Here is a 16548-nt window from a genome sequence, read left to right as displayed (position 1 = left end):
ACCATTTTAATTTGTTTTAATAGTATATTGATAGTATTGTTTTCTTTCAAAAATCCACTTAATTTTCTTTACCCTATTATTAAAATGGTTATTGACAAAAACAAACTACATTGTCACCAGAAGAGCAATACAAAATGTACAAGTGATATATTAAAATCATCTTTCCAGCTTGAATTTCAATGATGCATTGGGGCAACGATTTTGTGAGAAACATTTTCACCCTTAAATAAAGATTTTCTTAATTCCTTACCTGTGTGCTAATTAGATATCACCTTGTTTTCACATTAAACAGACTTCCACATGAGAAAGCAGCAAGGATGCAGTGGCGTTAATGTTTCCTGGTGTCAACCTGTATTATTTCAGTAGACATTGAAATGAGGATGCATCTTGCTGCCTTTCCAATGAAGCAAGTTTAATTTAGTAATAGGTTAAAAACCATCCTTACAAAGGTGTTAATCAGAGACTTGGCTTTGTGGACACTTTTCAGAGAACAAATTTGTTAGCATAAAAATAAAGCCAGAAAATTAAGAGCTGTTTAATCACTCAATTGGATTTTTTTTGCCAGCATATTTCTTTTTCTCTGCAACCCACTGCTAAATTGTGCTTCCTAGCTGTTTTTATAAAATAACTGAATCAAATCTAACTCTGATTACATCAGAGAAGGCCAGGTACCCTACACCAGAACAGGGGGTTTGAAATTTTGACTTGTCTACTTAAAGATCACCAAAATCTGATAACAAGGTCAATTACGTCCCTGGGTGGGATTGAACCACCAACCTTTTGGTTAATAGCCGTGCACACTAACTGATTGCGCCACAGAGACACTTTGCAAAAGTCCATACTGACAAAGGCTAATAAGCATTCATCTAAAACGTTTCCTAGAAAAACTTTAAAAAGTCAATAATCTGGAGAGTTTTTGTAAGATGTTTCTTCCATCAACCAACGAAGAAACACATTGGTACTTTCCCATGATGAGTGAGTGCTTCAGGATCTCTTGCACTTACATGTGCAGCAGAGTACAGCAATGGAAGCATGCTGGGCCCATAACCCAGCGGTAGGCAGATTGAAACTATCATCTGCTATATGCATTTTTTTTGTTAATTAAAGTAATCCAAAACTGGGATTGATATTTTGGCTCTTTTATTTTTACTTAAAGTACAATAACTTTTACCATTTTAATTTGTTTTAATAGTATATTGACAGTATAGTTTTCTTTAAAAAATCCACTTAATTTTCTTTACCCTATTATTAAAAGGGTAATTGACAAAAACAAACTACATTGTCACCAGAAGAGCAATACAAAATGTACAAGTGATATATTAAAATCATCTTTCCAGCTTGAATTTCAATGATGCATTGGGGCAACGATTTTGTGAGAAACATCTTCACCCTTAAATAAAGATTTTCTTAATTCCTTACCTGTGTGCTAATTAGATATCACCTTGTTTTCACATTAAACAGACTTCCACATGAGAAAGCAGCAAGGATGCAGTGGCGTTAATGTTTCCTGGTGTCAACCTGTATTATTTCAGTAGACATTGAAATGAGGATGCATCTTGCTGCCTTTCCAATGAAGCAAGTTTAATTTAGTAATAGGTGAAAAACCATCCTTACAAAGGTGTTAATCATAGACTTGGCTTTGTGGACACTTTTCAGAGAACAAATTTGTTAGCAGAAAAATAAAGCCAGAAAATGAAGAGCTGTTTAATCACTCAATTGGATTTTTTTGCCAGCATATTTCTTTTTCTCTGCAACCCACTGCTAAATTGTGCTTCCTAGCTGTTTTTATAAAATCACTGAATCAAATCTAACTCTGATTACATCAGAGAAGGCCAGGTACCCTACACCATAAGAGGGGGTTTGAAATTTTGACTTGTCTACTTAAAGATCACCAAAATCTGATAACAAGGTCAATTACGTCCCTGGGTGGGATTGAACCACCAACCTTTTGGATAATAGCCACACACACTAACTGATTGCGCCACAGAGACACTTTGCAAAAGTACATACTGACAAAAGCTAATAAGCATTCATCTAAAACGTTTCCTAGAAAAACTTTAAAAAGTCAATAATCTGGAGAGTTTTTGTAAGATGTTTCTTCCATCAACCAACGAAGAAACACATTGGTACTTTCCCATGATGAGTGAGTGCTTCAGGATCTCTTGCACTTACATGTGCAGCAGAGTACAGCAATGGAAGCATGCTGGGCCCATAACCCAGCGGTAGGCAGATTGAAACTATCCTCTGCTATATGCATTTTTTTTTTGTTAATTAAAGTAATCCAAAACTGGGATTGATATTTTGGCTCTTTTATTTTTACTTAAAGTACAATAACTTTTACCATTTTAATTTGTTTTAATAGTATATTGACAGTATTGTTTTCTTTCAAAAATCCACTTAATTTTCTTTACCCTTTTATTAAAATGGTAATTGACAAAAACAAACTACATTGTCACCAGAAGAGCAATACAAAATGTACAAGTGATATATTAAAATCATCTTTCCAGCTTGAATTTCAATGATGCATTGGGGCAACGATTTTGTGAGAAACATCTTCACCCTTAAATAAAGATTTTCTTAATTCCTTACCTGTGTGCTAATTAGATATCACCTTGTTTTCACATTAAACAGACTTCCACATGAGAAAGCAGCAAGGATGCAGTGGCGTTAATGTTTCCTGGTGTCAACCTGTATTATTTCAGTAGACATTGAAATGAGGATGCATCTTGCTGCCTTTCCAATGAAGCAAGTTTAATTTAGTAATAGGTTAAAAACCATCCTTACAAAGGTGTTAATCAGAGACTTAGCTTTGTGGACACTTTTCAGAGAACAAATTTGTTAGCATAAAAATAAAGCCAGAAAATTAAGAGCTGTTTAATCACTCAATTGGATTTTTTTGCCAGCATATTTCTTTTTCTCTGCAACCCACTGCTAAATTGTGCTTCCTAGCTGTTTTTATAAAATCACTGAATCAAATCTAACTCTGATTACATCAGAGAAGGCCAGGTACCCTACACCAGAACAGGGGGTTTGAAATTTTGACTTGTCTACTTAAAGATCACCAAAATCTGATAACAAGGTCAATTACGTCCCTGGGTGGGATTGAACCACCAACCTTTTGGTTAATAGCCGTGCACACTAAATGATTGCGCCACAGAGACACTTTGCGAAAGTCCATACTGACAAAGGCTAATAAGCATTCATCTAAAACGTTTCCTAGAAAAACTTTAAAAAGTCAATAATCTGGAGAGTTTTTGTAAGATGTTTCTTCCATCAACCAACGAAGAAACACATTGGTACTTTCCCATGATGAGTGAGTGCTTCAGGATCTCTTGCACTTACATGTGCAGCAGAGTACAGCAATGGAAGCATGCTGGGCCCATAACCCAGCGGTAGGCAGATTGAAACTATCCTCTGCTATATGCATTTTTTTTTTGTTAATTAAAGTAATCCAAAACTGGGATTGATATTTTGGCTCTTTTATTTTTACTTAAAGTACAATAACTTTTACCATTTTAATTTGTTTTAATAGTATATTGACAGTATTGTTTTCTTTCAAAAATCCACTTAATTTTCTTTACCCTTTTATTAAAATGGTAATTGACAAAAACAAACTACATTGTCACCAGAAGAGCAATACAAAATGTACAAGTGATATATTAAAATCATCTTTCCAGCTTGAATTTCAATGATGCATTGGGGCAACGATTTTGTGAGAAACATCTTCACCCTTAAAGATTTTCTTAATTCCTTACCTGTGTGCTAATTAGATATCACCTTGTTTTCACATTAAACAGACTTCCACATGAGAAAGCAGCAAGGATGCAGTGGCGTTAATGTTTCCTGGTGTCAACCTGTATTATTTCAGTAGAAATTGAAATGAGGATGCATCTTGCTGCCTTTCCAATGAAGCAAGTTTAATTTAGTAATAGGTGAAAAACCATCCCTACAAAGGTGTTAATCAGAGACTTGGCTTTGTGGACACTTTTCAGAGAACAAATTTGTTAGCATAAAAATACAGCCAGAAAATGAAGAGCTGTTTAATCACTCAATTGGATTTTTTTTGCCAGCATATTTCTTTTTCTCTGCAACCCACTGCTAAATTGTGCTTCCTATCTGTTTTTATAAAATCACTGAATCAAATCTAACTCTGATTACATCAGAGAAGGCCAGGTACCCTACACCATAACAGGGGGTTTGAAATTTTGAATTGTCTACTTAAAGATCACCAAAATCTGATAACAAGGTCAATTACGTCCCTGGGTGGGATTGAACCACCAACCTTTTGGTTAGTAGCCAGACACACTAACCGATTGCGCCACAGAGACACTTTGTAAAAAGTACATACTGACAAAGGCTAATAAGCATACATCTAGAACGTTTCCTAGAAAAACTTTAAAAAGTCAATAATCTGGAGAGTTTTTGTAAGATGTTTCTTCCATCAACCAACGAAGAAACACATTGGTACTTTCCCATGATGAGTGAGTGCTTCAGGATCTCTTGCACTTACATGTGCAGCAAAGTACTGCAATGGAAGCATGCGGGGCCCATAACGCAGAGGTAGGCAGATTAAAACTATCCTCTGCTATATGCATTTTTTTTGTTAATTAAAGTAATCCAAAACTGGGATTGATATTTTTGCTCTTTTATTTTTCATTAAAGTACAATAACTTTTACCATTTTAATTTGTTTTAATAGTATATTGAAAGTATAGTTTTCTTTCAAAAATCCACTTAATTTTCTTTACCCTATTATTAAAAGGGTAATTGACAAAAACAAACTACATTGTCACCAGAAGAGCAATACAAAATGTACAAGTGATATATTAAAATCATCTTTCCAGCTTGAATTTCAATGATGCATTGGGGCAACGATTTTGTGAGAAACATTTTCACCCTTAAATAAAGATTTTCTTAATTCCTTACCTGTGTGCTAATTAGATATCACCTTGTTTTCACATTAAACAGACTTCCACATGAGAACGCAGCAAGGATGCAGTGGCGTTAATGTTTCCTGGTGTCAACCCGTATTATTTCAGTAGACATTGAAATGAGGATGCATCTTGCTGCCTTTCCAATGAAGCAAATTTAGTTTAGTAATAGGTGAAAAACCATCCCTACAAAGGTGTTAATCAGAGACTTGGCTTTGTGGACACTTTTCAGAGAACAAATTTGTTAGCATAAAAATAAAGCCAGAAAATTAAGAGCTGTTTAATCACTCAATTGGATTTTTTTGCCAGCATATTTCTTTTTCTCTGCAACCCACTGCTAAATTGTGCTTCCTAGCTGTTTTTATAAAATCACTGAATCAAATCTAACTCTGATTACATCAGAGAAGGCCAGGTACCCTACACCATAAGAGGGGGTTTGAAATTTTGACTTGTCTACTTAAAGATCACCAAAATCTGATAACAAGGTCAATTACGTCCCCGGGAGGGATTGAACCACCAACCTTTTGGTTTATAGCCGTACACACTAACTGATTGCGCCACAGAGACACTTTGCAAAAGTACATACTGACAAAGGCTAATAAGCATTCATCTAAAACGTTTCCTAGAAAAACTTTAAAAAGTCAATAATCTGGAGAGTTTTTGTAAGATGTTTCTTCCATCCACCAACGAAGAAACACATTGGTACTTTCCCATGATGAGTGAGTGCTTCAGGATCTCTTGCACTTACATGTGCAGCAAAGTACTGCAATGGAAGCATGCGGGGCCCATAACGCAGAGGTAGGCAGATTAAAAGTATCCTCTGCTATATGCATTTTTTTTGTTAATTAAAGTAATCCAAAACTGGGATTGATATTTTTGCTCTTTTATTTTTCATTAAAGTACAATAACTTTTACCATTTTAATTTGTTTTAATAGTATATTGAAAGTATTGTTTTCTTTTAAAAATCCACTTAATTTTCTTTACCCTATTATTAAAATGGTAATTGACAAAAACAAACTACATTGTCACCAGAAGAGCAATACAAAATGTACAAGTGATATATTAAAATCATCTTTCCAGCTTGAATTTCAATGATGCATTGGGGCAACGATTTTGTGAGAAACATTTTCACCCTTAAATAAAGATTTTCTTAATTCCTTACCTGTGTGCTAATTAGATATCACCTTGTTTTCACATTAAACAGACTTCCACATGAGAAAGCAGCAAGGATGCAGTGGCGTTAATGTTTCCTGGTGTCAACCTGTATTATTTCAGTAGACATTGAAATGAGGATGCATCTTGCTGCCTTTCCAATGAAGCAAGTTTAATTTAGTAATAGGTGAAAAACCATCCTTACAAAGGTGTTAATCAGAGACTTGGCTTTGTGGACACTTTTCAGAGAACAAATTTGTTAGCATAAAAATAAAGTCAGAAAATGAAGAGCTGTTTAATCACTCAATTGGATTTTTTTGCCAGCATATTTCTTTTTCTCTGCAACCCACTGCTAAATTGTGCTTCCTAGCTGTTTTTATAAAATCACTGAATCAAATCTAACTCTGATTACATCAGAGAAGGCCAGGTACCCTACACCATAAGAGGGGGTTTGAAATTTTAACTTGTCTACTTAAAGATCACCAAAATCTGATAACAAGGTCAATTACGTCCCTGGGTGGGATTGAACCACAAACCTTTTGGATAATAGCCACACACACTAACTGATTGCGCCACAGAGACACTTTGCAAAAGTACATACTGACAAAGGCTAATAAGCATTCATCTAAAACGTTTCCTAGAAAAACTTTAAAAAGTCAATAATCTGGAGAGTTTTTGTAAGATGTTTCTTCCATCAACCAACGAAGAAACACATTGGTACTTTCACATGATGAGTGAGTGCTTCAGGATCTATTGCACTTACATGTGCAGCAGAGTACAGCAATGGAAGCATGCTGGGCACATAACGCAGAGGTAGGCAGATTGAAAGTATCCTCTGCTATATGCATTTTTTTTGTTAATTAAAGTAATCCAAAACTGGGATTGATATTTTTGCTCTTTTATTTTTCATTAAAGTACAATAACTTTTACCATTTTAATTTGTTTTAATAGTATATTGAAAGTATTGTTTTCTTTTAAAAATCCACTTAATTTTCTTTACCCTATTATTAAAAGGGTAATTGACAAAAACAAACTACATTGTCACCAGAAGAGCAATACAAAATGTACAAGTGATATATTAAAATCATCTTTCCAGCTTGAATTTCAATGATGCATTGGGGCAACGATTTTGTGAGAAACATTTTCACCCTTAAATAAAGATTTTCTTAATTCCTTACCTGTGTGCTAATTAGATATCACCTTGTTTTCACATTAAACAGACTTCCACATGAGAAAGCAGCAAGGATGCAGTGGCGTTAATGTTTCCTGGTGTCAACCTGTATTATTTCAGTAGACATTGAAATGAGGATGCATCTTGCTGCCTTTCCAATGAAGCAAGTTTAATTTAGTAATAGGTGAAAAACCATCCTTACAAAGGTGTTAATCAGAGACTTGGCTTTGTGGACACTTTTCAGAGAACAAATTTGTTAGCATAAAAATAAAGTCAGAAAATGAAGAGCTGTTTAATCACTCAATTGGATTTTTTTGCCAGCATATTTCTTTTTCTCTGCAACCCACTGCTAAATTGTGCTTCCTAGCTGTTTTTATAAAATCACTGAATCAAATCTAACTCTGATTACATCAGAGAAGGCCAGGTACCCTACACCATAAGAGGGGGTTTGAAATTTTAACTTGTCTACTTAAAGATCACCAAAATCTGATAACAAGGTCAATTACGTCCCTGGGTGGGATTGAACCACAAACCTTTTGGATAATAGCCACACACACTAACTGATTGCGCCACAGAGACACTTTGCAAAAGTACATACTGACAAAGGCTAATAAGCATTCATCTAAAACGTTTCCTAGAAAAACTTTAAAAAGTCAATAATCTGGAGAGTTTTTGTAAGATGTTTCTTCCATCAACCAACGAAGAAACACATTGGTACTTTCACATGATGAGTGAGTGCTTCAGGATCTATTGCACTTACATGTGCAGCAGAGTACAGCAATGGAAGCATGCTGGGCACATAACCCAGAGGTAGGCAGATTGAAACTATCCTCTGCTATATGCATTTTTTTTTGTTAATTAAAGTAATCCAAAACTGGGATTGATATGCTGGCTCTTTTATTTTTACTTACAGTACAATAACTTCTACCATTTTAATTTGTTTTAATAGTATATTGATAGTATTGTTTTCTTTCAAAAATCCACTTAATTTTCTTTACCCTATTATTAAAATGGTTATTGACAAAAACAAACTACATTGTCACCAGAAGAGCAATACAAAATGTACAAGTGATATATTAAAATCATCTTTCCAGCTTGAATTTCAATGATGCATTGGGGAAACGATTTTGTGAGAAACATTTTCACCCTTAAATAAAGATTTTCTTAATTCCTTACCTGTGTGCTAATTAGATATCACCTTGTTTTCACATTAAACAGACTTCCACATGAGAAAGCAGCAAGGATGCAGTGGCGTTAATGTTTCCTGGTGTCAACCTGTATTATTTCAGTAGACATTGAAATGAGGATGCATCTTGCTGCCTTTCCAATGAAGCAAGTTTAATTTAGTAATAGGTGAAAAACCATCCTTACAAAGGTGTTAATCAGAGACTTGGCTTTGTGGACACTTTTCAGAGAACAAATTTGTTAGCATAAAAATAAAGTCAGAAAATGAAGAGCTGTTTAATCACTCAATTGGATTTTTTTGCCAGCATATTTCTTTTTCTCTGCAACCCACTGCTAAATTGTGCTTCCTAGCTGTTTTTATAAAATCACTGAATCAAATCTAACTCTGATTACATCAGAGAAGGCCAGGTACCCTACACCATAAGAGGGGGTTTGAAATTTTAACTTGTCTACTTAAAGATCACCAAAATCTGATAACAAGGTCAATTACGTCCCTGGGTGGGATTGAACCACAAACCTTTTGGATAATAGCCACACACACTAACTGATTGCGCCACAGAGACACTTTGCAAAAGTACATACTGACAAAGGCTAATAAGCATTCATCTAAAACGTTTCCTAGAAAAACTTTAAAAAGTCAATAATCTGGAGAGTTTTTGTAAGATGTTTCTTCCATCAACCAACGAAGAAACACATTGGTACTTTCACATGATGAGTGAGTGCTTCAGGATCTATTGCACTTACATGTGCAGCAGAGTACAGCAATGGAAGCATGCTGGGCACATAACGCAGAGGTAGGCAGATTGAAAGTATCCTCTGCTATATGCATTTTTTTTGTTAATTAAAGTAATCCAAAACTGGGATTGATATTTTTGCTCTTTTATTTTTCATTAAAGTACAATAACTTTTACCATTTTAATTTGTTTTAATAGTATATTGAAAGTATTGTTTTCTTTTAAAAATCCACTTAATTTTCTTTACCCTATTATTAAAATGGTAATTGACAAAAACAAACTACATTGTCACCAGAAGAGCAATACAAAATGTACAAGTGATATATTAAAATCATCTTTCCAGCTTGAATTTCAATGATGCATTGGGGCAACGATTTTGTGAGAAACATTTTCACCCTTAAATAAAGATTTTCTTAATTCCTTACCTGTGTGCTAATTAGATATCACCTTGTTTTCACATTAAACAGACTTCCACATGAGAAAGCAGCAAGGATGCAGTGGCGTTAATGTTTCCTGGTGTCAACCTGTATTATTTCAGTAGACATTGAAATGAGGATGCATCTTGCTGCCTTTCCAATGAAGCAAGTTTAATTTAGTAATAGGTGAAAAACCATCCTTACAAAGGTGTTAATCAGAGACTTGGCTTTGTGGACACTTTTCAGAGAACAAATTTGTTAGCATAAAAATAAAGTCAGAAAATGAAGAGCTGTTTAATCACTCAATTGGATTTTTTTGCCAGCATATTTCTTTTTCTCTGCAACCCACTGCTAAATTGTGCTTCCTAGCTGTTTTTATAAAATCACTGAATCAAATCTAACTCTGATTACATCAGAGAAGGCCAGGTACCCTACACCATAAGAGGGGGTTTGAAATTTTAACTTGTCTACTTAAAGATCACCAAAATCTGATAACAAGGTCAATTACGTCCCTGGGTGGGATTGAACCACAAACCTTTTGGATAATAGCCACACACACTAACTGATTGCGCCACAGAGACACTTTGCAAAAGTACATACTGACAAAGGCTAATAAGCATTCATCTAAAACGTTTCCTAGAAAAACTTTAAAAAGTCAATAATCTGGAGAGTTTTTGTAAGATGTTTCTTCCATCAACCAACGAAGAAACACATTGGTACTTTCACATGATGAGTGAGTGCTTCAGGATCTATTGCACTTACATGTGCAGCAGAGTACAGCAATGGAAGCATGCTGGGCACATAACCCAGAGGTAGGCAGATTGAAACTATCCTCTGCTATATGCATTTTTTTTTGTTAATTAAAGTAATCCAAAACTGGGATTGATATGCTGGCTCTTTTATTTTTACTTACAGTACAATAACTTCTACCATTTTAATTTGTTTTAATAGTATATTGATAGTATTGTTTTCTTTCAAAAATCCACTTAATTTTCTTTACCCTATTATTAAAATGGTTATTGACAAAAACAAACTACATTGTCACCAGAAGAGCAATACAAAATGTACAAGTGATATATTAAAATCATCTTTCCAGCTTGAATTTCAATGATGCATTGGGGAAACGATTTTGTGAGAAACATTTTCACCCTTAAATAAAGATTTTCTTAATTCCTTACCTGTGTGCTAATTAGATATCACCTTGTTTTCACATTAAACAGACTTCCACATGAGAAAGCAGCAAGGATGCAGTGGCGTTAATGTTTCCTGGTGTCAACCTGTATTATTTCAGTAGACATTGAAATGAGGATGCATCTTGTTGCCTTTCCAATGAAGCAAGTTTAATTTAGTAATAGGTTAAAAACCATCCTTACAAAGGTGTTAATCAGAGACTTGGCTTTGTGGACACTTTTCAGAGAACAAATTTGTTAGCATAAAAATAAAGCCAGAAAATGAAGAGCTGTTTAATCACTCAATTGGATTTTTTTCCCCCAGCATATTTCTTTTTCTCTGCAACCCACTGCTAAATTGTGCTTCCTAGCTGTTTTTATTAAATCACTGAATCAAATCTAACTCTGATTACATCAGAAAAGGCCAGGTACCCTACACCATAACAGGGGGTTTGAAATTTTGACTTGTCTACTTAAAGATCACCAAAATCTGATAACAAGGTCAATTACGTCCCTGGGTGGGATTGAACCACCAACCTTTCGGTTAATAGCCGTGCACACTAACTGATTGCGCCACAGAGACACTTTGCGAAAGTCCATACTGACAAAGGCTAATAAGCATTCATCTAAAACGTTTCCTAGAAAAACTTTAAAAAGTCAATAATCTGGAGAGTTTTTGTAAGGTGTTTCTTCCATCAACCAACGAAGAAACACATTGGTACTTTCCCATGATGAGTGAGTGCTTCAGGATCTCTTGCACTTACATGTGCAGCAGAGTACAGCAATGGAAGCATGCTGGGCCCATAACCCAGCGGTAGGCAGATTGAAACTATCCTCTGCTATATGCATTTTTTTTTGTTAATTAAAGTAATCCAAAACTGGGATTGATATTTTGGCTCTTTTATTTTTACTTAAAGTACAATAACTTTTACCATTTTAATTTGTTTTAATAGTATATTGACAGTATTGTTTTCTTTCAAAAATCCACTTAATTTTCTTTACCCTTTTATTAAAATGGTAATTGACAAAAACAAACTACATTGTCACCAGAAGAGCAATACAAAATGTACAAGTGATATATTAAAATCATCTTTCCAGCTTGAATTTCAATGATGCATTGGGGCAACGATTTTGTGAGAAACATCTTCACCCTTAAAGATTTTCTTAATTCCTTACCTGTGTGCTAATTAGATATCACCTTGTTTTCACATTAAACAGACTTCCACATGAGAAAGCAGCAAGGATGCAGTGGCGTTAATATTTCCTGGTGTCAACCTGTATTATTTCAGTAGAAATTGAAATGAGGATGCATCTTGCTGCCTTTCCAATGAAGCAAGTTTAATTTAGTAATAGGTGAAAAACCATCCCTACAAAGGTGTTAATCAGAGACTTGGTTTTGTGGACACTTTTCAGAGAACAAATTTGTTAGCATAAAAATAAAGCCAGAAAATGAAGAGCTGTTTAATCACTCAATTGGATTTTTTTTGCCAGCATATTTCTTTTTCTCTGCAACCCACTGCTAAATTGTGCTTCCTATCTGTTTTTATAAAATCACTGAATCAAATCTAACTCTGATTACATCAGAGAAGGCCAGATACCCTACACCATAACAGGGGGTTTGAAATTTTGAATTGTCTACTTAAAGTTCACCAAAATCTGATAACAAGGTCAATTACGTCCCTGGGTGGGATTGAACCACAAACCTTTTGGTTAGTAGCCAAACACACTAACCAATTGCGCCACAGAGACACTTTGCAAAAAGTACATACTGACAAAGGCTAATAAGCATACATCTAGAACGTTTCCTAGAAAAACTTTAAAAAGTCAATAATCTGGAGAGTTTTTGTAAGATGTTTCTTCCATTAAACAACGAAGAAACACATTGGTACTTTCCCATGATGAGTGAGTGCTTCAGGATCTCTTGCACTTACATGTGCAGCAGAGTACTGCAATGGAAGCATGCTGGGCCCATAACCCAGAGGTAGGCAGATTGAAACTATCCTTTGCTATATGCATTTTTTTTTGTTAATTTAAGTAATCAAAACTGGGATTGATATTTTTGCTCTTTTATTTTTACTTAAAGTACAATAACTTTTACCATTTTAATTTGTTTTAATAGTATATTGACAGTATAGTTTTCTTTAAAAAATCCACTTAATTTTCTTTACCCTATTATTAAAAGGGTAATTGACAAAAACAAACTACATTGTCACCAGAAGAGCAATACAAAATGTACAAGTGATATATTAAAATCATCTTTCCAGCTTGAATTTCAATGATGCATTGGGGCAACGATTTTGTGAGAAACATCTTCACCCTTAAATAAAGATTTTCTTAATTCCTTACCTGTGTGCTAATTAGATATCACCTTGTTTTCACATTAAACAGACTTCTACATGAGAAAGCAGCAAGGATGCAGTGGCGTTAATGTTTCCTTGTGTCAACCTGTATTATTTCAGTAGACATTGAAATGAGGATGCATCTTGCTGCCTTTCCAATGAAGCAAGTTTAATTTAGTAATAGGTGAAAAACCATCCCAACAAAGGTGTTAATCAGAGACTTGGCTTTGTGGACACTTTTCAGAGAACAAATTTGTTAGCATAAAAATAAAGGCAGAAAATGAAGAGCTGTTTAATCACTCAATTGGATTTTTCTACCAGCATATTTTTTTCTCTGCAACCCATTGCTAAATTGTGCTTCCTAGCTGTTTTTTATAAAATCACTGAATCAAATCTAACTCTGATTACATCAGAGAAGGCCAGGTACCCTACACCATAAGAGGGGGTTTGAAATTTTGACTTGTCTACTTAAATATCACCAAAACCTGATCACAAGGTCAATTATGTCCCTAGGTGGGATTGAACCACCAACCTTTTGGTTAGTAGCCAGACACACTAACCGATTGCGCCACAGAGACACTTTGCAAAAAGTACATACTGACAAAGGCTAATAAGCATTCATCTAGAACGGTTCCTAGAAAAACTTTAAAAAGTCAATAATCTGGAGAGTTTTTGTAAGAATTTTCTTAAATCAACCAACGAAGAAACACATTGGTACTTTCCCATGATGAGTGAGTGCTTCAGGATCTCTTGCACTTACATGTGCAGCAGAGTACTGCAATGGAAGCATGCTGGGCCCATTACCCAGAGGTAGGCAGATTGAAACTATCCTCTGCTATATGCATTTTTTTTGTTAAAGTAATCCAAAACTGGGATTGATATGTTAGCTATTTTATGTTTACTTAAAGTACAATGACTTTTACCATTTTAATTTGTTTTAATAGTATATTGACAGTATTGTTTTCTTTCAAAAATCCACTTAATTTTCTTTACCCTATTATTAAAATGGTAATTGACAAAAACAAACTACATTGTCACCAGAAGAGCAATACAAAATGTACAAGTGATATATTAAAATCATCTTTCCAGCTTGAATTTCAATGATGCATTGGGGCAACGATTTTGTGAGAAACATCTTCACCCTTAAATAAAGATTTTCTTAATTCCTTACCTGTGTGCTAATTAGATATCACCTTGTTTTCACATTAAACAGACTTCCACATGAGAAAGCAGCAAGGATGCATTGGCGTTAATGTTTCCTGCTGTCAACCTGTATTATTTCAGTAGACATTGAAATGAGGATGCATCTTGCTGCCTTTCCAATGAAGCAAGTTTAATTTAGTAATAGGTGAAAAAACATCCTTACAAAGGTGTTCATCAGAGACTTGGCTTTGTGGACACTTTTCAGAGAACAAATTTGTTAGCATAAAAATAAAGCCAGAAAATGAAGAGCTGTTTAATCACTCAATTGGATTTTTTTGCCAGCATATTTCTTTTTCTCTGCAACCCACTGCTAAATTGTGCTTCCTAGCTGTTTTTATAAAATCACTGAATCAAATCTAACTCTGATTACATCAGAGAAGGCCAGGTACCCTACACCATAAGAGGGGATTTGAAATTTTGACTTGTCTACTTAAAGATCACCAAAATCTGATAACAAGGTCAATTACGTCCCTGGGTGGGATTGAACCACCAACCTTTTGGTTTATAGCCGTACACACTAACTGATTGCGCCACAGAGACACTTTGCAAAAGTACATACTGACAAAGGCTAATAAGCATTCATCTAAAACGTTTCCTAGAAAAACTTTAAAAAGTCAATAATCTGGAGAGTTTTTGTAAGATGTTTCTTCCATCCACCAACGAAGAAACACATTGGTACTTTCCCATGATGAGTGAGTGCTTCAGGATCTCTTGCACTTACATGTGCAGCAGAGTACTGCAATGGAAGCATGCTGGGCCCATAACCCAGAGGTAGGCAGATTAAAACTAGCCTCTGCTATATGCATTTTTTTTGTTAATTAAAGTAATCCAAAACTGGGATTGATATTTTTGCTCTTTTATTTTTCATTAAAGTACAATAACTTTTACCATTTTAATTTGTTTTAATAGCATATTGAAAGTATTGTTTTCTTTTAAAAATCCATTAATTTTCTTTACCCTATTATTAAAATGGTAATTGACAAAAACAAACTACATTGTCACCAGAAGAGCAATACAAAATGTACAAGTGATATATTAAAATCATCTTTCCAGCTTGAATTTCAATGATGCATTGGGGCAACGATTTTGTGAGAAACATTTTCACCCTTAAATAAAGATTTTCTTAATTCCTTACCTGTGTGCTAATTAGATATCACCTTGTTTTCACATTAAACAGACTTCCACATGAGAAAGCAGCAAGGATGCAGTGGCGTTAATGTTTCCTGGTGTCAACCTGTATTATTTCAGTAGACATTGAAATGCGGATGCATCTTGCTGCCTTTCCAATGAAGCAAGTTTAATTTAGTAATAGGTGAAAAACCATCCCTACAAAGGTGTTAATCAGAGACTTGGCTTTGTGGACACTTTTCAGAGAACAAATTTGTTAGCATAAAAATAAAGCCAGAAAATGAAGAGCTGTTTAATCACTCAATTGGATTTTTTTTGCCAGCATATTTCTTTTTCTCTGCAACCCACTGCTAAATTGTGCTTCCTAGCTGTTTTTATAAAATCAATGAATCAAATCTAACTCTGATTACATCAGAGAAGGCCAGGTACCCTTCACCATAACAGGGGGTTTGAAATTTTGACTTGTCTACTTAAAGATCACCAAAATCTGATAACAAGGTCAATTACGTCCCTGGGTGGGATTGAACCACCAACCTTTTGGTTAGTAGCCAGACACACTAACCGATTGCGCCACAGAGACACTTTGCAAAAAGGACATACTGACAAAGGCTAATAAGCATACATCTAGAACGTTTCCTAGAAAAACTTTAAAAAGTCAATAATCTGGAGAGTTTTTGTAAGATGTTTCTTCCATCAACCAACGAAGAAACACATTGGTACTTTCCCATGATGAGTGAGTGCTTCAGGATCTCTTGCACTTACATGTGCAGCAAAGTACTGCAATGGAAGCATGCGGGGCCCATAACGCAGAGGTAGGCAGATTAAAACTATCCTCTGCTATATGCATTTTTTTTGTTAATTAAAGTAATCCAAAACTGGGATTGATATTTTTGCTCTTTTATTTTTCATTAAAGTACAATAACTTTTACCATTTTAATTTGTTTTAATAGTATATTGAAAGTATAGTTTTCTTTCAAAAATCCACTTAATTTTCTTTACCCTATTATTAAAAGGGTAATTGACAAAAACAAACTACATTGTCACCAGAAGAGCAATACAAAATGTACAAGTGATATATTAAAATCATCTTTCCAGCTTGAATTTCAATGATGCATTGGGG

General features: G+C 34.7%; 4 non-coding genes across 4 annotated transcripts; all 4 read right to left on the bottom strand.

The window, feature by feature from the left end:
- Positions 1-4254: 4254 nt before the first annotated feature.
- TRNAS-ACU (transfer RNA serine (anticodon ACU)) lies at positions 4255-4328 on the bottom strand. Its single transcript has one exon. It is a non-coding gene; the product is annotated as a tRNA-Ser (tRNA).
- Positions 4329-12433: 8105 nt separating this feature from the next.
- Positions 12434-12507, bottom strand: TRNAS-ACU (transfer RNA serine (anticodon ACU)). The gene has a single exon. It is a non-coding gene; the product is annotated as a tRNA-Ser (tRNA).
- Positions 12508-13601: 1094 nt separating this feature from the next.
- TRNAS-ACU (transfer RNA serine (anticodon ACU)) lies at positions 13602-13675 on the bottom strand. Its single transcript has one exon. It is a non-coding gene; the product is annotated as a tRNA-Ser (tRNA).
- A 2259-nt stretch (positions 13676-15934) lies between these two features.
- TRNAS-ACU (transfer RNA serine (anticodon ACU)) lies at positions 15935-16008 on the bottom strand. Its single transcript has one exon. It is a non-coding gene; the product is annotated as a tRNA-Ser (tRNA).
- Positions 16009-16548: the final 540 nt, after the last annotated feature.

This window comes from Pseudophryne corroboree, unplaced genomic scaffold (genome assembly GCF_028390025.1).
Source record: "Pseudophryne corroboree isolate aPseCor3 unplaced genomic scaffold, aPseCor3.hap2 scaffold_1516, whole genome shotgun sequence".
Lineage (NCBI taxonomy): Eukaryota > Metazoa > Chordata > Amphibia > Anura > Myobatrachidae > Pseudophryne > Pseudophryne corroboree.
This window is presented reverse-complemented; position numbering and strand designations above follow the sequence as displayed.